The 20,474-nt window shown below is 48.7% G+C and overlaps 1 long non-coding RNA gene across 1 annotated transcript; it reads left to right on the forward strand.

Annotated features, from left to right (window-relative positions):
* Window positions 1-10,831: 10,831 nt before the first annotated feature.
* Window positions 10,832-18,653, forward strand: LOC103670838. The gene is made up of 4 exons (XR_570686.2): window positions 10,832-10,986; window positions 17,042-17,183; window positions 17,975-18,246; window positions 18,615-18,653. It is a non-coding gene; the product is annotated as an uncharacterized LOC103670838 (long non-coding RNA).
* Window positions 18,654-20,474: the final 1,821 nt, after the last annotated feature.

Below are 20,474 nucleotides of genomic sequence, written 5' to 3' on the forward strand. Positions count from 1 at the left end.
TGAAATAAGCCAAAGCATGAGGATTACTTGAGTCCTATAAAGGTGCAAGTAAGCCGGACTTACCTGATTTTACCTATCTTATGAGCAGAGACCCATGCTGTATCAATAACTTGAACTTTAAAGGCAACTTTGCTAATGGAACCAAGTGCATCAGACCAATTTACTGATAGGTGTGATTTTTATTGAGTATGGTTCTTTATCATTAATGATATAAAATAAGCAATTCATGAAAATGGGTAATTTTTTAAAAATGGGTAATATTTTTATATAGCCATACCAATGTAAAAAAAATTTTGTTCCTGGCTTTGTTAATTTGCCAGGGTTTGTAAATCAGCATCTTGGTTGATAGTTTCCTGGTGACATGACATCTTTAATCTTTACTGTCGCACCCATGTTCAGGCTAAGGTTCCTATGATGGAGAGTGGGTTTCCAAGCACAGCGTCTTCTTGCTGTAGAGTCTTTTCCATTTGGAGTCCTCAGTACACGTTGTGGTTAAAGACTCATTTTGCCACCACCACTGCCAGCAGGGGGAGACCTGCTCCCTTAAATGGTACACTCAAGGCTTTGCAACTTGGCTTCTTTCCTTTCTCCTGTCACGGAGTGCCACAGTCTGGAGCCAGAAGCTGCGCTTCCACCCAGCCTCTTTCATTAAGTTGTTAACTCCCCCAACCATGCGAGGATTTGCATTTTCAATCCTGCATGAGGGTACCATGAAGAGTCAACCTTGTGCTGAGTTTCATTTGAAGAAATTTTCAAGTATATGATATGGTATATAATTTAAAATACTTATAAATAATTGTATAATACTTATTTTAATATTTAAAGTTGAATTTAAAATTAAAGTTAGTTTAGAACTATTTTAAAGTAATTAAAATAGTGTAATATCAGTGAAAGTATTCAAAAGATCGAGTTTCAAATCCCCGCTTCTTTCAATACCATTTTATAAAAGAAGGGCATTTAAAAAAATTTTTTTTAAAGATTTTATTTATTTCTTAGAGTGTGTGCGGGAGAGAGCATGAGCAGTGGAGAGGGGCAGAGAGAGAAGGAGAAGCAGACTCCCCAGTGAGCAGGGGAACCTGATACGGGCCTTGATCCCAGGATCCCAGGACCCTGGGATCATGACCTGAGCTGAAGGCAGACACTTAACTGACCGAGCCACCCAGGCGTCCCTAAAAGAAGGGCATTTTAACGTCTTCCCCCACATATACACAGAAAGGAAGATAGGCCATCACCTCATGACTTAAAAATTAAATAATTTCTCCTTTATGAAAAATTCATTGCATGATTCTTATTTTTCCAGTTTTCCTGAGGACCAGTGAAAACATCACCCTAAGGACTGGCATCAGTTCTTGGACCAGCGTTTGAGAACCATCTGTTTTATTTTTCCAAACCTTAGCCTGGTCATCTGTAAAATAGTTAGCCTCTAGTCTGAATCTGGCAGTATTAGCACTGACCACGTCACAGTGTGTTAAGAGGCTTGCTGGGATGGTAGGTATATGTGCGCTTCGGAGTCCCAGAGCCAGGATTCAGTGAGAGAAGAGGGCAGAGGGATCTACACATCCCAGGCTGGCAGGGGCAGAAGTGGGTGAAAGTGGAATGCATGCTCCTTTTTTCCTTAGCAGTCCGGTGACTAGGCCCCCCACAGCCAGCTTGGTTTGGGGCTCACATTCTCAGAGGCTCTGAAAGAGCAGGAGCAGCAAAGGATAACATTTAGGTTGTGATCAGGACAGTAATATACAGGCACGGCTTTGGTTTCAGGGGCAGTGGCAGCCCCTTCCAAATAGCTCTCTAACTTCCCGCCTGTACCTGAAATTCTCATAAGTAAAATTGCTTGACATGCAATTAGTCTAGAACCCAAGACAAATTTTTTCTCAGGACCACCAACACAGAGTGCTTACTATTTGCCAGACACTGTCTTAAGTGTTTTGCCTAGATTTATTAATTTAATCCTCACAGAGTCCCATGAGGTGGTTGTGGTATCACTAGTTTCATTTTACAGGTAAACTAAGGTAAAGACGCCATGTCACTTGCCAGGGTGGCTGGTAGTAAAGAGTGGAGCCAGGATTTGAATTCCACAGTCCTTGCTTTTAGCCATCTGCAAGACTGCCTCCATATTACAGTGGAAGTGGTACCACCACACCCTTTCCTGCTGTGCTGAGGAGGAGGCCAGTGGGGAGCCAGAAGGCACTAGGTACAGCCCTTGTGCAGGAAAGGATGCCAGGAATGGAGACTGCACACCACAAAGGCAAACTTTGCAGACAACACTTCCATCTGGTCTACTCTGCCCGTGGTAGAGATAGTTGGGGGGTGGGGGCGGAAGGTAATGCTGATTTCAAACCTCTCACCAGCTGTCTTTTACCTGTTAGGTCTACCTAGAATCTTTATAGTGGAAATATTTTATTTTTTAAAGATTTTATTTATTTGAGCATAAACACACACACACACACACACACACGACAGAGAGAGAGAGAGAGAGAGAGAGAGAGAGGAGCAAGGGGAGAGGCAGAAGCAGACTCCCCACTGAGCAGGGAGCCTGATTGGGGAGGGGGCTCAATACGGGACTCTGGGATCATGACCCAGGTGCCACTATAGCGGAAATATTTTAAAAGTGTCCTCTCCCCACACTGAATATGAAGTTTTTGACATACACTCACAATTTCTCTTTCACTCGATGACCCAGAAAGCTGTTCAATTTCCCCTTTGTGTAAAACCATTTGGTTTTTAACTTGTTGGTTCTCCCGGGCCACATCTCATATCTTGCCTTATGGGCTCCTCTTCCTTCTGTAAATAGCCCTGGGATCTCAGCTGTGTTCCCCAGCATGGGGCTGCCAGCAGGCAGGGAATGCAGGCCAGGGCAGCAGAAAGCCAAAGGGGGCCGGGGCCCTTCAGTGGAACCCGACACTTTAGTGATAGGAAGCTGGCTACAAAGCCCAAGATCAGGACCAGCCTCTACACAGACATTAATTATTCCCCAGATGAAACACGTGCCGTCTCTGGTGGCTTGATCTAGACTGGTTTGCATGGCAATTTCTTGGGTACCTATCTGCCTTCCCCACTGCAGTCTAAACACCTTTAGGGCAGGGATTACATCTGTTTTTCTCCCACAAAGCAAAAAACACCACACAGTAAGTATTCAACCAAGTTGTCACTAGTGGGACCCCTGCTTCCTGAAAATTTGACCATGCACTCACACATCACCGACAAGGCTCTAGAAAAGGAAACCTGCACCAGCCTGGGGAGGGGGTCACTTATATGGCCATTGGTGCAAGACGAGACTGGAGAGCTTTTCTTTCGTTAGTTCCCTGACACCCTCTGCTCTGCCCCACCTCCAAACCTTTGGCACAGAACAGTATCTATCACTGCGGCTTGTTCAAAGGCGGGTGAAGGTCGCTGCTGACAGGTTTCCTCAACACTTAGCAATTCTGGCGAAGAAATTCCAGAGCCTCTGTTGTTCTTACCATACCCCCACCCTGCCAGAGTCAAGGTCTCTCCTGTTCTGGGCATTTGCTCAACAATGCCGGTGAATCCTCCTCCCTAACGTTTGATTTGGCTCTATTGGAGTGGCTGACTTTGTTTGGAATTCTGTGAAGAACCTTCTAAAACCCAGTAGTCAAGAGAGGTGACCGATGTAGTGAGCGGCTCTCCTTTGCAGACAGAGACAAGCCCACAACGTCACACATGAGCACTCCTTTTTCCAGCACCGGCTAGGCAGGGCTGGTCCTTGTGACAAGCTTCGCAAAGCACGGTTGGCCAGCTGGGCTAGTTTAAGTCAGCATCACCAGAGGTTGGATAAATGGGCACCAGATGCTCGGTTGAAGCCTTCCCCAGCTGCTCATCAAAACTATCTGGTTGATTTCATCTCGATTCAGAATCTGCTCGCTCTCCAGAGTCCAAAATCTCAAAATTCAGTCTCAAACAGGAGACTGAAAAGCAAACAATTTCTGAAGAAGTTTCAAATATATTTATGGGAGTAAGGAGTGGGCAAAAAAATTTTTTTTTTAATCTGGGAGGTGGTCCTTTTAAAACGTCATACGAGAAAGATGAGGACTCTTAGCCTTCCAAATTGGAAGTGGCATTTAAATTTGATTTCCATTTTTCTTAATGTTAGAGAAGCTTTGAGACATTTCCTTTTTCATTCTCCAGCTCTTCGTCGGGTTTTCAGCCTATTTCAAAGACAATGCTGTCAATACCTACAGTTCACTGGAGCCTTTACAAGGCAACTCATTTGCCTAAAAGGTCTGGGAAGTCCTGTCCAGACAAAGAAATTACTAAGAGCATTTTCTTCAGGTAGAAAAAAGCGCAGTTTATTCACCCACAACTTCGGTTTCTTTGAGATGTTGAGTGTCCCTTTTAAGACTTAAAAGGCTGCTTTTATCTGGTAAAATCTCATCCCAGCTGGAGTCATGGGACCCGCTGATCTGGAGCCCTTCCTGATCCGCACGCAGAGCTATAGTGCTTCTGGTCTCCTGCTTTCTGGATGGGGATAACAGGATAACCCACAGCATTTACCCACAGGGTAAATCCAAGAGAATTCACCAGGCTGTCTTGTGCTAATAGGTGAACGAAATTCTCCCTCCAGCACTTTCTGACAGGGCATGGGGATTTTCTTGTGTCATCACACTTAAGGAGGGATTGTGTCACCCAGGTGCAGGTGTTCTTGGCTGTCCTTTACCTGTTGTCTCTTCATGTCACACACAGCCAAGAAAGCAGATGACAGGTTCATCTCTATTACACAGGAAATTACCCAGTGGTTGCCTAGCAACGCAGCACAATCAACACGGTGTCTGTTGTGGAATGTAGGGTGGCTGGCTTTCAAGAATGACTGTATTTGCATATTTCTTTTGGGCCTCTAGAAAAATAGGAATGTTTTCCCGGATTTAAGACTATTAGAATGGCCTTTTGTATTGTTTTACCCTAGAATTCCTTTTACAGTAGCCCATTACCGTAAAAAATGACAATTATCTGATCAAATCATTAATACAGCGATTACTTCAATTAAATTCAATTCAGTAAGCATCTTCTGTGCGCTGAATCCTATACTAGAAACTGTCAAGAGTTAAGAGGAAGAACAAGTGTGGTCCCTGTCTCAAGGAACTTCTGTGTTTAGTAGATGTGTATAAATCATTTGTTTACACGTGTGAAACAGACAGCTATGATGTGTATGGAAAATAAAGGTATTTTTATTTGGAAGAGTTCCTTTGTGTTTGATCAAAGGAATTTTTCACTTTTATTTAGATTCCTTCCTTTATAGCTTATAGCCACAATCAGTTCAAAAAGCTGCAATCAGTTCAAAATCACTTCTAAGACATAGCTCTTATTGGAATCTCAGTAATTAGCAGCTCTTACACCGCTCTTGTTGGAGTCTGACACTGCCAGTGTTGTTGGGTGGGGTGATGCTGCCCCGCGTCTATACCACAGGCTTTCTGCATAATTGCTGCCAAGGTGTTCACAGCCTCCCCACCTCTATTCTGCACCTTCCAGTTGAAAAGAAGCCCCTTGCCTTTCTTTGCCTACTTTGCAATAATGTCATCCTCCTCCCTCCACTTCAGGAGGGACTTTAGAATGTTCCAGATCTTGCATTAGGGAGTCTTCCAATCACTTGAGGGGAGTTCTTTCCCAGTGGGGAGATGGTTGCTAGACAGAGCCTGGGGTTTGACTAGCCCCTCTCCCTGGAGTTGATGTGTTTGCTGGATTGGTTTCCCACCTTCCTCGGGAAGGTACCAGGGCATGGTGCAAAGTAACTGTTCCTGACAGCTTTGGCAGACAGTCCCGCGCACACTCATTAGCTACCCCTCCTGAGTGGCCTATATCCGGAATCCACAAAGAAAAGAGGAAGCTCTTGAGGCGCCAGAGTTCTGCCCCACCACCTTCTGTTTGCACGCTTCGGTTTCCGGCTCACCTTCTCCGGATCCCAGTGCAGGACCTGCGTCTTGCTCATTGCCTCCACCATCTTGTTCCCTCAGATCCTTTGCCATTGTCAAGAAATCATTCAGACCTCTTGTGTTCGCACGGAGCGCCTGACCTTTGCTTTCAGACCCAATGTCAGGCAGAAGAAAGGGGACAGAGGGGACAGGAGGACTGGACAAAGCAGACACTGTGTCGATATTTGCCTTATGCTTCTTTATTCCATCCTCACACCTTCTCCCTAGCTCCTCTGCCCAGTCCACAGAAGTGCGAATACCTGTCACACTACTGAGTACTAACATATTCTCATCCCAAGGCATCTTGTCACTTATGATCAAACCAACAAACATTGACTATGGGCTATGTGCCTCCTAAGGATTAGAGACACAGTAAAGAATAACACACAGTGTCTACCCCTACACAGGTCACAGATCGGTTCTGTTAAGTGCTGTAATGAGACTGGGAACACGGACAGAAGAGCAGTGAATTCAGGTAGAGGGGGGGAGTTCAGAACCCAACATGGGGGTTGAACTTAACAACCCAGAGATCAAGAATCCCATGTTCTATCAGCTGAGCCAGCCAGGTGCCCCTGTGTGAATCCATTTATACACAGATTTCTTTTGATAAATGCAATAAAATACTGTAAACATATTTTCTCTTAAGATTTTCTTAATACCATTTTCTTTTCTGTAGCTTACGATATTGTAAGAATACAGTATATAATACATACAATATATAAAATATGTTTTTTTTTAAAGATTTTATTTATTTATTCGACAGAGATAGAGACAGCCAGCGAGAGAGGGAACACAAGCAGGGGGAGTGGGAGAGGAAGAAGCAGGCTCATAGCGGAGGAGCCTGATGTGGGGCTAGATCCCACAATGCCAGGATCACGCCCTGAGCCGAAGGCAGACGCTTAACCGTTGTGCCACCCAGGCGCCCCCTATAAAATATGTTTTAATCAACAGTTTATGTTACTGGTAAAGCTTCCAGTCAACAGTACTGCTATTAGTAGTTAAATTTGGGGAGAGTCAAAAGTTATACTCAGGGGAGCCTGAGTGGCTCAGTAGGTTAAGTGTCTGCCTTTGGCTGAGGTCATGATCCCAGGGTCCTGGGATTGAGCCCTCCATCGGGCTCCTTGCTCAGCAGGGAGCCTGCTTCTCCCTCTGCCTGCTGCTCCCCCTGCTTGTGCTCTCTCTCTCTCTCTTTCACAAATAAATAAAAATAAAATCTTTAAAAAATTATATTATACTCAGATACTTTGTGCAGGGGTCGGCGCCCCTAAACCCCTCATTGTTCAAGAGTCAAATGTATTTAGATACAGATAATATAAAAAACAAAAATAGAAATGGGATGGCCCTAAAAGTAGACCTCACTGTTCAGCGGACAGAGCCCAGGGTGTGGCATTAAAGATCTCAGTTGAATCCAGGCCCTGTCACTGACAAGCCAGAGTCCCCTGAGAAAGTCCCTTTACCTCTCCGAGCTGCTATTTCTCATTTATGAAATGGAGTGATGATGATGTCTGCCCTCCTTCCCAGGGTTGTGACAATGGAAGGGGATAAAATAAATATAAATAAAAATGCTTCGCAAACTGTAAAGTATCTGTTATTCTCTAGAGGGAAAGCTAGAAGAAATCACAGCTGCTCAGTCCCATCGCTGTGGCTCTCATAGGCTTGTAGCGTCTTCCCTGGGAGTGGTTCTGTGCCCACACATCATGACACCTTATGTCTCCAGCACAAATATGAGGCCTGGGACTGACAGAACCCATCCTGATGTACTACCTTGTCTTAAGTTACAGTGGAAAATTCGGTCTGATGAGACCAGTCCTAGAACCAGAGAGAATGGGCGATGGTGGCTAGATGGATGTGCGTGGGCTCACTGACATCTAGCATCGGTCAAATCCTCTTTGCCATTGGAAGCCAACTCCTCTGAACCACTGCTCATCTTAGAATCATTGCTGAGTTTTCCCCAACAATATCATTCTTCCTACCAAGAGCACTGGTGATGCAGCATATCTTAAAAGAGTGTTTCACTATTATGCCTGGGATTTTTTCCAAGCCATGGACACTTTTCTTCAAGTCTGATGCTGGCACTTTCTTGATCTTACCAGAAGGATCCTTCATATGCAGGGAGTGACAAACAACAGAACTTCTGAAACCAGGAAAAGCAGAGCTCCTGCTCCCGTCTGCAACCCACTCACCATTGGCACAAAAATATATTATGACAACAAAAGGCAGGCTATATTGTGTCATATCCTTGGAAAGTCCAGCGGGTGTCACTAAATGGTCATGACTTTGGCATTAACAATGTTTTGTAGCATGAGTGGCCTCCGCCAAAGTCCCAACCTCAGCAGCAAAGACTGCTCTCAGCCTAGGCATCCCTCACCCATCTCCCGAACTTTGGGCCGGATCCATCTAAGTGGGGAAGCTTTAAAGCTCTCTGGGTCGGATGATGATTAGAATTACAGTAGCAGATGGATTGGCTTTCTTTCTTTCTTTCTTTCTTTCTTTCTTTCTTTCTTTCTTTCTTTCTTTCTTTCTTTCTTTTTTTAAAGATTGGCCTTAAATTGATTTTGATATAAAGGGTCTGTTGACGTGTTGCCATTTCCCACTTGGAACCTTGTCCCTTTTCCTGTTTCAGTATATTTATCTCGCACATCTTGTGGCCTATGGCTCACCCATTCATGGCTACCTTGTTGTCCCTCTGTCTCATGGTCTCTCAGCAGCCCCCAAGGTGAAGGTCTTGGCCTCATGGGGGGCAGGGGGCATCACCTCCCATGTTCTGCCAGCTAGCCATACTGTAGCTCTCCTCCATCACACCTCTCCCCTCCCCTCCTGGGCTTTTCTCACATCCTCTTCCATTGGCCCTGCCCCGCTGGATGATGTGGACATAAGGGCCTCCGACCTGAAGCACCCAGGGCACTGCGGGAGCAGGGGGCGGGGGAGGGGGGCAGCGAGGACACTCCCCTGCTGCGTGTGCGTGTACACAGGTGTGGCTGGCACAGTGCTCTCTAGGACTGGGGCGAGGGTTGGTGTCTGTAGGCACCTGACCCACACACTGTTGCCTTGGAAAATGGGACTCCTTGGCGATGGGTCCTGCCCAAAGTCTGGAAAACAAGTCAGCAACTCACTTTACATCTTCAAATGGTGACAGAAACTGACTATAGAAACTGACTTTTATGGTCTAAGTATATTTTAAGTTCAAAACCAAATGTTCTGTTACCACTGTTACTTGTTTAAAATTCCTCTTTCAACATTAGCGTTGGCCAGTGAGGGTGCCTGCAGCTGGAAATACATGGAAACTCTATCAAATGAACACAAGACGTCACTTCTACACAATATGCAATTTCCAGAACAGAGAGGAAGCCTCCATAACATCAAGCAATCAACAGTCTGTGACAAAGGCAGGTCAAGGCTGAAGCAGAGCATTGGCATGAGTGTTCTTAAGAGATATGATTAGATGAGGGCCTCAGAGGGGAGGGGGGTGGGGGAATGGGATAGACCGGTGATGTGTAGTAAGGAGGGCACATATTGCATGGCGCACTGGGTGTTATACGCAACTAATGAATCATCGAGCCTTACATCGGAAACCGGGGATGTACTGTATGGTGACTAACATAATATAATAAAAAATCATTAAAAAAAATAAAAAATAAAATTACAGGGAAAAAAAAAGAGATATGATTAGGTGCTCAGTGTTTAGTCAACGTGATGATACGTTGCTACCGTTTTCTCATAGTGGCTGAGACCAAATTACGAAGAGATGGTTTCTGGGTCTCAACATGAAGAGATGGTGCCCGGCCACAAGGAACCCTCATGTGCATTGATTGAACAATAAACAAACACCTGAGCAGGTCTTCTCTACCCATTATTCTGAATCTTCATTGATAAACCACTATACTGCATATGAACTTATGCATTTTGTAATGCACAGATTCTAAGTTAGTTTGTTATATAGACAGGAGACCCATGACATATTTTCCTGGGGCCTGACTTAAAGTGGTCCCTGATGAGCGCTGTGTATGGCCAACAACATAGTGAATTTCAAAAATATTAGAATATGAAGAAAACTTGATTGTCAAATAGTAGTGACTTAGAAAAGACAGAAACTGTTCTCTCACTTAGGTTACTTGTTCTGGACTGGAAGGAGGATATGCTCCATGCAGTCATTCAGGGATCCAGCTTCCTCACACCCTCCTCTGTCATCTCCTAGGGCATCCTTCTCACTTGTGTGGTCAAAGCTGGGTCTCAGGCAAGTTCATGTTCTGGTTCAAGGGAAGGGGAAACAGTGTTGATCAGGCAGGCCCACCATCTTAAGGCATAGGTCTGGCCATCCCTTCTATTCATATAGTGCAAACTAAGTCACATGGTCACACCTAGCTGCAACGGAATCCCGGAAATGCTGTCTTCAGCCGGGCAACTGGGGCCCAATTACAACTGTGTTGCTGTGGAGGAAGGGGAAGAAGAATCTTGGTGAAACTCTAGTAGTCTCCATTTTAGGAACCCATTTGAATGAACCATATCAGTTGCCACTTTGTCCTAGAGACGTGTAAGAAAGCTTTAGTTTGTCACCTGGAGGTTGATTCCGATGGTTGTGGCACAAGTTTGTACTACCATTCAACAAAGTCCTCCTTACACTGTTACCTCTCACCTTGATGTATTTCACAACAATGAGCTTCTTTTCAGTATGAAGGCTGGTACCTATCTGTTGCTTTTTGCCATCCAGAATCCTTTCTCTTCTCCTCTAGTTGTACCCTGATTCTCCTATCGGGAACTCCCACTTTTCCATCTTCAAGGTCCTATACACAGAGTTGACTCTCTTCCTAGATCCAGAGGCAGGCGCGTGACTATAGCCTGGCCAATTAGGTCATCACCTTCCCCAGTGTATTACTTGGTGATGGACCTGTGACCCACTCAGAGGAATGAAGTGCAATGAAACTTTCACTGGGGATGCATAAAGAAAAACACTTGGCATTTTTTCCCTCCGCAAGTCTCAAACCAGAACATACAGGACTGGAGCGCTGGCAGCCATCTTGCCCCTACGCGAAGAGAATGTGAGGAAGAGCAAAGTCAAGAGATAAAGGTACATCCAAGTCCAGATAATATTGTTTGAGTTTCTGGGTCAAACTAGGCCTGATCCAGCACTATGCCTAGGTCCTTGGTCTTCTCAGTTAGGAGAGATGATATCCACCCCCTTTTAAGTCATTTAGAGTTGAATTTTCTGTCACTTAGTGCAACCAAGAAAGCCTTGATATGAGGGCCATGAAGACTTGGTGTAGAGTGAGGAAAATTCTCTTGGGATATGTGTAGCCTAGCTCTGCCCCGGATCCCCTTAGCTGTCTAATTGCCGAATGGACACTGTTCTAGCCAGTGGTTCTCCACCCGGAATGGCTTTGTCCCCCAGAAGGTTTGGCAATGTCTAGAGACAGTTTTGATTGTCACAGTGAGGGGAAGGGGAGGGAGGGGATGCTACTGGCATCCTGTGGGTGGAGGCCGCATCCTAAACATCCTACAAAGCACAGGGCAGCCCCCACAACAAAGAATCTTCCAGCCCAAAATGTCGTCAGTGCTGAGGTTGAAAAGCCCCGCTAACCCCATGCAGAGTTCAAACACTCTGGAGTTACTCCCCAGTCCAAACACACTTGGGAAACTGAGCTTCCTGAAAGAGCTGTGTTCTCACCAGGGAAGGCCTCACCCTGAGACCCTCCAGGGCTTGTCAGCTCCAGGCAGAGTGAAGCAACTTGGTCCCAATTAAGCTCTTTGGGAAACTGATCCAAGAGGGCAACCATTGCCTAGTGGGGGTTATGAGTGCTTCTTGGCCCCCGGGAGAGAGAAAGGGGTGGCCTGTGACAAAGAGATTTATTTAAGGCCTTGGCGTCTTTTAAAGAGTGTTGGAGCTCTCTCTCTAATAGACTGAAAAAACGAGGCTTGTTTAGGTCTGAAATACCACTGTTATCCTTAGCACGATAAATGCTTTTTACTGAAATCTAGAGAACCAGGGGTCTCTCTACTCCCTGTGTCCTCCGTGCTGAGGGAGGCGGGCTTTTCTAGAAGCTCTGACTGTGGAATGCCTCTGCTTCCCAGGCTCCCATCCCCACTTGCATTCCAGCCTACGCCTCAGCTCAGCTGGGTCTTTTCTGAGAGCTTCCTGGTGGGTGTCTGATCTGCAGACCAGTGCTCTGAAGACTCTGGACTTTCTGCAGAACCCCAGCTCCTGCCTGGTCCTGGTGATTTCTCTCCACGGTCTGCCCTCCTCTACAAGCCTGCCTCCTAAAAAGGGATGGAGCTACCCAACCTTTCTGCAAGGACGATGAGAGAGGGGTTGCAGAGGCAACTTGATGATTTTTTCCCCGATACTAATGAATAAGACCCTTAAAGCACTGATCAGATCACGGCTCCAGCAACCCTGGGGAATTTAGATTTTTTTTTTTATTTTTTATTTTTTTATTTTTTTAGCGGAAATGTCCCCCCTGGTGTTCAGTCTGGCTTTGCCCAGACCCCTCCCCCACTTAGTTGACTGCACAAAGCTTTCGAAAAACAGCTTTTGTTTCTAGGCGGAGCTGTATCCTCCCAGGAACCCGTCCTCCAGCCCATGCAGCCTGCAGACCTCAGGCCTCGCCTCCCCCTCCAAGGGTGAAGTCAGGCCAAGACAGGGTGAAGAATTCAGAGGGTGTGGGTGTTTTGCTGGGGACAAGGAGTCCCTTTTTTTTGTTGTTCTTGGTGTCGCTTCCAGACAGATAGGAAGGAAAAAAGTAGTAAACATTCTTCAATTCTGGACAAAAGCTGAGACAACATTTTCTGCAGGAACCTCCCTGTGGGTCAAGGCTCTGTCATTGGAGGTGGGGGGTGGGAAATGGAAGACCCAACTTCCCTTGAGAAAGTTCGAGTTCAGTGAAGCCAACCGCTTGAATATGGGGTGTAATCAAAATACCACTCAACTCTTGCCTCTCGCCGTCCACGTGAGCTGCTCAGCAAGGGAGACACGCCCCTTCTGTTTAGGCTCAGGTAAGGTCATTTTATGTCACAAAACCCATGATCCATTGAGAGAGGAAAAGCATCCAGTCACAGGGGAGCCTGCCTGGCTCAGCGATTGGAGTCTGCGACTCGATCTCCGTGTTATGAGTTCGAGCCCCACATTGGGTGTAGAGATTACTTAAAAATAAAATCTTTAAAAAAACCCAAAAAAGCATCCAGTCATAGAAATGACACTTGTCTCCCTTCAGAGAAAAGAAATCTTCATCCTCCTGCTCTCAGGTCTGTAGTCAGGGCTGCTGGCCTGCAGGGAGGGGGCTGTGGCAGGCTTTTGTCTTTTCCTTACCTGACCGCTTCCCCTTCCTTGCTGGTTGCTTCCAAGGTCTGAGTGGGAAGGACTGGGGCGGGGGCGGGGGGTATGTGAGAACGGGAAAAGGGCAATTCTTTTTTTTTTTTTTCTTTTTTTAAGATTTTATTTATTCATTAGAGAGAGAGAGAGCGAGCACAAGCAGGAGGAGCGGCAGGCAGAGGGAGAAGCAGGCTCTGCACGGAGCAGGACCCTGGGATCGCAACCTGAGCTGAAGGCAGACGCTTAACTGACTGAGCCACCCAGGGGCCCTGAAAAGGGCAACTCGTATGTCACAGTGGAGCTGCCAGCCCTCTGGGCCCAGCAGATGGTGAAAGCTGTTTCTTGGGCGATCTCCCGATCCCCCCGGCTTCTTCAGAGATCCCCATCTCTGAGGCTCTGTCCCAAGGGTCCCATCTGCATCTCCCTTCCAGGTAAACCGCTGGTAACTACATCTTCGGCCCCTAGGCAATCTGCAGCCCCTTCCAGCTTCTTCCTGCTAAGATCTCTTTACTGCTTTTGGAGGCGCTACAGGGCTTAAAATGACCCCACGCTGGACCTCTCTCCCACAGCCTGCATCTCGCCCCTGGGAAGCACTCACAGGGCCCCTGGCCCAGTCCCAGCATAATGCATCCTCTTGGCACAGGCCTGTGGGGGCCCAGGGCTCCGGATGGTTACATGGAAGCCCCCAGCTCGAGGCTGGCGATGACGGTGGTAGGGCGCCCACCCTGTTAAGGGTGGGACTCACAGGACACTTTACTTTTGTAGAAGGTTTCTATGTCCAAACCCTGCTGTTCTCTACACTCTGACCCTTTTCATATCCATGATAGGCTGAGGGGCCCAAGTGCTGTGAGCCGGTTCTCCATTGTTTCCTTTGTAACTGCTGCACATGGGGTCTGCTCTCTGATACGGGGAGAGCCAGCCTCCAAGAGGGCCCCCAATTGTCCTCACCTCCTGATTTTCTCCCCCTTGTGTGGGCTCCTCCCTCCCTGAACAGGGCTGACCCTTGTAACCAAGCACCTGCTATCACAAACACGATGATCTATGGTTCCTAAGCTAGGTCCCTGTGTGGGTTTAATTGTGTTCCCCATAAGCACATGTTGGAGCTTTAACTCCCAGTCCCCGTGAATGTGACCTTAGTTGGAAAGTCTTTGCAGGTGTCATCAAGGGCACAGTGGATTAGGACAGGCCCTAAATCCAGTGACTGGTGTCCTTCTAGGAAGAGAGACAGAGAGCAGACAGACACAGGGAGAAGGCCATGTGAAGACAGAGGCAGAGTGTGGAGTCATGCAGCCGCAGGCCAAGGAACACCTGGGGTTCCCAGAAGCTGGAAGAGACAAGAAAGGATTCTCTGCTAGGTCCTTTGGTGGGAGAGCTAGAACTAGGATTGAGACTCCCCACTTCTGGTCTTGGATCGTGTTTCCTGCTGACACCCTGATCTCACACTGCTCGCTTCCAGAATCATGAGAGAGAAGATATCTGCTGTGCTAAGCCACCCTGTTGGTGGTACTTTGTCACAGCAACTCTGAGAGACTAAAAAAAGACGTTGTGATTTCCGCCTTGCTCTCTCTCACCTCACTCATCCTAAGGGAAACAGGCTGCCATGCCGTGAGGACATTCAAGCAGACCCATGGAGTGGTCTGCATGGCAAGGCACCGAGGCCTGTCAACAGCCGGCGCCAACTTGCCACTACAGGAGCGAGGAGCCTTAGAAGCAGGTCCCACAGCCTCAGGCAGGCCTTCGGACAGCGGCAGCCCTGGCTGACATTTGACTGCAGCCTCCCAAGAGACCCGGAGACGGAACACCCAGGGAAGCTATTCTCCAGTTCCTGGCTCCCAGAAACTGTGAGGGGACCAATGTTCATTATTATTTTAAGCTACCAACTATTGAAGTAATCCGTTAAGCAACAATAGATAACTAAGACTGATGTCTATTATACTGGGGCCTTGGGACAACCTGAAACAGGAAGCGTGGCACCATGGAAGCCTCATACATTGCTCAGAATGGTCAGGGGCCTCAGTGCCATTCTCTTTGGGGACATTTCCACCGGTGGGCTCTTCAACCATTTGTGGTTAGATGTCCCAGTTATTCCTTTACCAGGGAGCACCTTCCACGTGCTGGACACTGTGTTAGGGGCTGGGGCCGTAGGTGGGAACAGTCCTGTTCATGGCCCACCACCATGATGGCCATCCCCCTGCTGGTGGGCAGTTAGGGGCAAGAAAGACTGCCCTCATCTGCAGAGGCCCGAGGAGGAGGGGGCATGGGGACATTAGGGGGAGGAGCCTTCAGCACTGAGATCCTGCCAAGGCAGGAAGAGCACGAAGTTCCAGGGTCCACAGAGTAGTGGGAGGTGAAGCCGGAAGTAGCCTCTCCACCTCCCCCCTCCGCTCTCGGTTGTGCTTCCCGAACTGCACAGATGCTGGTTCACAGTACCAGGGTCTCTGCAGACACTTGGAGGCCAGGATTCGAATCCTGCAGGGACCCTGTTGCTTGGATAATAGTGTCTTTGTGGAAAGATGGGAGCCCAAAGTCTCCGGATCTTGTGTCTGCTGTACCAACTTGTCTAAGTCCCTCCCTTTGGGGATCCTTTGAACCATGACACATCAGCCACTCACTCTGAAAAGCCTAAGGGTGAGAAGGCTGGCCCTCCCCTGCCTTAGCCCTCCTTACTGGTATTTTCTAGAACGGTTAGAGCAGATTTTGCCACCTATAGGAGTCAACCGGGCTGGTCCCTCCACAGGTCCACCTGCACACCTTGCAGGTAAGAATAGCCGTCCTTTCTGCAGCATTTACTCAGCAGCAAGTGATTTCTGTAATCTTTTTTTTTTTTTAAAGATTTTATTTATTTATTCGACAGAGATAGAGACAGCCAGCGAGAGAGGGAACACAAGCAGGGGGAGTGGGAGAGGAAGAAGCAGGCTCACAGCAGAGGAGCCTGATGTGGGGCTCGATCCCATAACGCCAGGATCACGCCCTGAACCGAAGGCAGACGCTTTAACCGCTGTGCCACCCAGGTGCCCCTGATTTCTGTAATCTTCACATCACCCTCCGAGGCAGGGGATCAGGGCCCACATTTGGCAGTTCGGGAGAGTGAAATTCAGGACCGAGCTCAAGGTCACAGGGCTAACGACAGGCAGAGCTGGGATTCCAACCCAGGCCTGTCAAACCCTAACACGACTCGTGTCCACTTGCCTCTCCCTGCCCCAGAGGGTGACTCAGGGGGCATTCAGTCTGAGGATTAAAGCCAGGGCCCCAGGAACTGGGGTTTTCTCCAGCCTCAGGGGATTACCATGGTGGGTAGACACAGGCAGTGAGGCTGCAAAGAGTGGTGCAAAGAGAATGGGGTCTGAGGCCCGGCTGCCCAGGTTTGCCCCCTAGCTTCCCCTTATGCTCCTAGCTGCTGATTCCTCATCCGAAAATGGGTATCAGAGCACATACCTCCTTGGGTTGTCGGGAAGATCAGATGAGATAATGCATGGAATTCATGAATAGAGTAAACAGCCCATAATGCTTTTCTTCTCTGAATGTTATTATTGACATCACTGTCCCTCCATGGCCACCAGACTCTTCGATCAGGTCAGTATTTGAAAAGGGACAAATTTAAATGAAAACAGATATAAAGCTGGAGGCTGATGAAATTTGTGGCTGGAAGGTTGTTTTCTGCTTTTGAGAGGGATTCTTTTCCAGCTCCAAGACAGCTCCCTGTGTAAGGTGATGAGTGTGATTAATTGCAATCAGCTCCTCTCCACATAATGAGGGAAGTTGGATGTCACCCTGTGGCTTCCGTCCAGGTGAGTGCAGTTACCCATTGTGTCCACAGGATGTCGCTAACAATCACGCTTCGACTACCTGCCGCCAAACCAAAATGTTCAGGGCATGGAACTCAATAGCAGACTCCCATTCAGGGGCTGAGCAGTCTTCAGCAACACCCTTTGAAACAGTTCTTGACATCGCAACCCAGTGTAAGTAGAAGGGGGGTGTGGTGGCCAGGAGTGACTTGGCCTGGAGAACCCAGGTGGTGAGGTGCCGAGCTCAAGGAATACCAGGGTCTCCTGCCTCCCAATTAGGTGTGCCAATCCCACATCTGTCCAGTGTGTGTAAGAGGCTGGGTGGGGACAGGAGCCTGGTTTCTGGGTCTCTAGGACGGCCCCCTCTGGGAATGTGATTTGAAGATGGAGGTTCAGGGGACCCGTGGAGGGCCTCTGCTCCTTTCCCTTGAGCCCTAGGCCACTCTCTAGGCCCCATAGGCTGCCTTCGGATTTCTGCTATTTTAATGGCAGGAACAATGGAATTAGCAATTCATCCTTAGACTAGGAGGTGCTCCCAAAGCCAGCCCCTCAGAAAAATGCTTCCTCCTAGCCCCTGCTCCTGAGCAGAGGGGTCTTCCTGGTTCTCGGGGAGCCTGGGCAGTGGCTAACACAGGCGAGGAGAGGCTGTCAGCCAACACGAATTTCTCCATCCAGAATCATGGGTAGGAGCCTGCTCTGATTGGAAGTGAAGCACGAGAGATCTAAGTCCCGGCCCAGGGGTCTCACCTGCACAAAGGGAAGGCCGTTCTGAGGGCCGAGATGTCTGTGGAGGGCCCCCCGCATGTACACGGTAGATGCTCGGGAAGCCCCGTTCCCATCTCCTCCCTTGCTTCCTCAGAGTCTTCTAGAAGGGGCCAGCCTAGCCCCATCCCAAGGCATTGCTCTTTCTTTCCCGATGATCTGGCGCTCTGTGATGTCTTTCCCTTCCCTCTTCATTTTGGCAGAATCACCTCTCTGCAGAGGAGCTGTTTGCCCTGGGCTCCAATCCACAGGACCTGGAGGGCCTGGCCTCCCAGCTCCTTGGCCTCAAGGAAGTCTGCCTCGGCCTGAGAAGCAAGCAATGCGGTAGAGAGCAGAGCATTTCCTCCTCCGTGAAAAGGCAGCAGGAGAGAGGGAAGAGGGCCTCCGGGCACTGTGCATTTGGACTGAGGTGGTCAGCAGAGGAGTCTAGGGAGGGGTGCAGCCTTCACACCTCCCCCTGGTCGACCTGGTGCAGGTAGGAGCACGCCCACCCCTACTCAGATGTGGAAACGATGGGAGGGAAGGGAATGCCCAGGACTAGGGAGTGCGGGGTTTTTTGGAGAGCTGTTGGAGGTAGGGACGGGGACCCAGAGAGGTATAATCAGCCTGGGATTGATTCGTTTTTATTGCTTTTTAAAATATTGTGAATAATCTATGTTCGTTGAAAAAAATTAGAAAACACAGATAAGCCAGAGAAGACAACAAAAGTCATTTCTTAGCAACTTGGCAAATATCCCTTTTCTATGCTTTGATACATAGAGAATACTTTTGTTTCATCAATAAAATGTTTTCTTGCTGTACATTGCTTGAAACCTGCTTTCTTGGGACACCTGGCTGGCTCAGATGGTGGAACTCTTGACCTTGGGGTTGTGAGTGCGAGCTCCATGTTGGGCGGAGAGATTACTGGAAAAAAAAAAAAGAAGAAGGAGAAAAAGAAGAAAAGAAAAAGAAAAAAAGCCCTGCTTTGTTGCCTTTTTCAATCGAGCAATATACGAGGACGTCTTTTCAGGCCAGCAGGTAAGCTTCATCGCTATGGATGTTACCGGCCTGGGGGTGTTAACCGGTGATTGGAACTTGCTCCTGTCACCCTGCCCGGTTCTCCTTGGCAGCAAAAATGACCCAGGCTCCTGCACGAGGCTTGGGACTGGACGTCGGTCCTTGGGTAGTTGGGGGAGGTTGGAGACAAGCAGAATAAGGACCTGCCTTCCCAACAGAACCCTGATGATCTTGACCACTTGAGGCCCTGGCAGAGCAGAGCACCAGGGAAGGGGGGATAAACAGAGGACAGAGCTGCATGGAAGGGGAGTGCGAGTGAAGTAAGTGGGAGCCAAGGTTGCCCAGCACTTCAGCCCACAGGCTCTGGAGTCTGACAAGGACCTGGTTTCTAATCCTAGCTTTGGCGCTAACCAGCTGTGTGACCTGGATCAAGATACTTAACCTCTCTGAGCCTCTGTTTCCCCTCCTGTAAATCACAGTGGTACCTACCTTATCAAGTGAAAATTAAGTAAGATCACATATGGAAAGCAGTTGGTGCCCTGCACCGCGAGTACCCAGTCGATGGTAGCCGGAGTTACTTCTGTCATCATCAGGTAAGTGGGCCTGGAGAGCTGGGGGACAGCTGTGCATAGAAGATGAATGTATGTTTCTCCAAGTCCATAGCTATGGCTACGTTTTCTGTGCAGGGCCAGGTGTGGGTGTGGGTAGCTGGGATCTAGAGAGGAAGTAACGGGAAAGGGGGTTAGAGGGTGAACGCTTATCCACAGAGCTCCTTTGAAATCAGGGAAAGGCTCTGGTCACCCTTCCAGTTCAGGAACATGTTGGACCTGTCCATACCGCACCTCCCTCTCCCGTACTTACTGCGCTGGCAGAGGCCCCCCCTCCTCCTGGGGGGTGCAGGGCCAAGGTCTCCAGCGGGTTGTACGAACGAAGTAGTGGTGCCTACACCTGTGTTTGTGCAGGTCGGGGAGAGACGCTTGTATTCAGCTGCAGGACCCCGGCCCCGGGGAATAGGTGGAGAGGGGATGGTCACTGGAGAATCACTGCCTGGCTGCCAGACCACGTCTCCAGCGAGCAGAAGGGGACAGGTACTAGGACCTTGAGCAGCTGGGGACCCGATGGACATCTGGGTCCACCCTTCAGGGGAGCAGGTGCCCCGTGGGCCGCCTTGCCGGCACGCCGGTAGCCTGGGCCCTGGACCAGGCCTCCCCCTTCCTGTGCGGCTGCTAAGAAGGGGCAGCTTCCAAGGGCGGAGTGCTGTGCTCCCCGCAGTTGGGCTGGTGGTAGATGATCAAAAATGAGTGTGTCTGCCTGTGTTCTTTTAACTCCTCCAGAAAGTCACCAAGGGGTCTCCATTACAAGCGGTCTTGAGCCCAGTATGATTTTCTCCTACAACTGAGTCTACTCCCTGGATGGCTTCCAGTGTTCAAGCTGATGACAATCGCCTGTCTTTGCAATTGATTTCCTGGAAGCCGCTGGCCGGCCGGCAGCCACATGATGGATATGTGCTAGGGGGACCGGTGTGGCCAAGCGGGGCACAGGAGGCTGTAAGCCACCCTCCCCACATCATGGCAGGGTCTGTCAAACGTTGGACGCGTGCCCTTCTGCCCACCCTCTCCACCTTGAGGTAGCAACGGCTCGAGAACTATCCACACATGTGCGCCAAGAGGCACGGGCGGGGATGCTGGCTGCAGAATCGTGTGCGTG

This window comes from Ursus maritimus, unplaced genomic scaffold, assembly GCF_017311325.1.
Source record: "Ursus maritimus isolate PB19 unplaced genomic scaffold, ASM1731132v1 scaffold_25, whole genome shotgun sequence".
Taxonomy (NCBI): Eukaryota; Metazoa; Chordata; class Mammalia; order Carnivora; family Ursidae; genus Ursus; species Ursus maritimus.